A 287-nucleotide genomic window follows, 5' to 3' on the forward strand; every position below is an offset into this window, starting at 1 on the left:
CCCCAAGGCACAGTACAGTAGGTAGGCCTACAGGCAGTAACAGTAGAGTAGCCCTACAGGAAGAACAGTACACTAGGCCTACATGCAGTACAGTACACTAGGCCTACATGCATACATGACACTAGGCCTGCAGGCAGTACAGGACAATTTGCCTACAAGCAGTACAGGATAGTTGACCTACAGGCAGTACAGGACTCTAGGCCTACAGCAGTACAGGGCACTAGTCCTACAGGCAGTACAATACAGTACAGTAGGCCTACAGGCCGTACAAAACGTCACGGCATCCT

This window comes from Salvelinus sp. IW2-2015, linkage group LG2 (genome assembly GCF_002910315.2).
Source record: "Salvelinus sp. IW2-2015 linkage group LG2, ASM291031v2, whole genome shotgun sequence".
Taxonomy (NCBI): Eukaryota; Metazoa; Chordata; class Actinopteri; order Salmoniformes; family Salmonidae; genus Salvelinus; species Salvelinus sp. IW2-2015.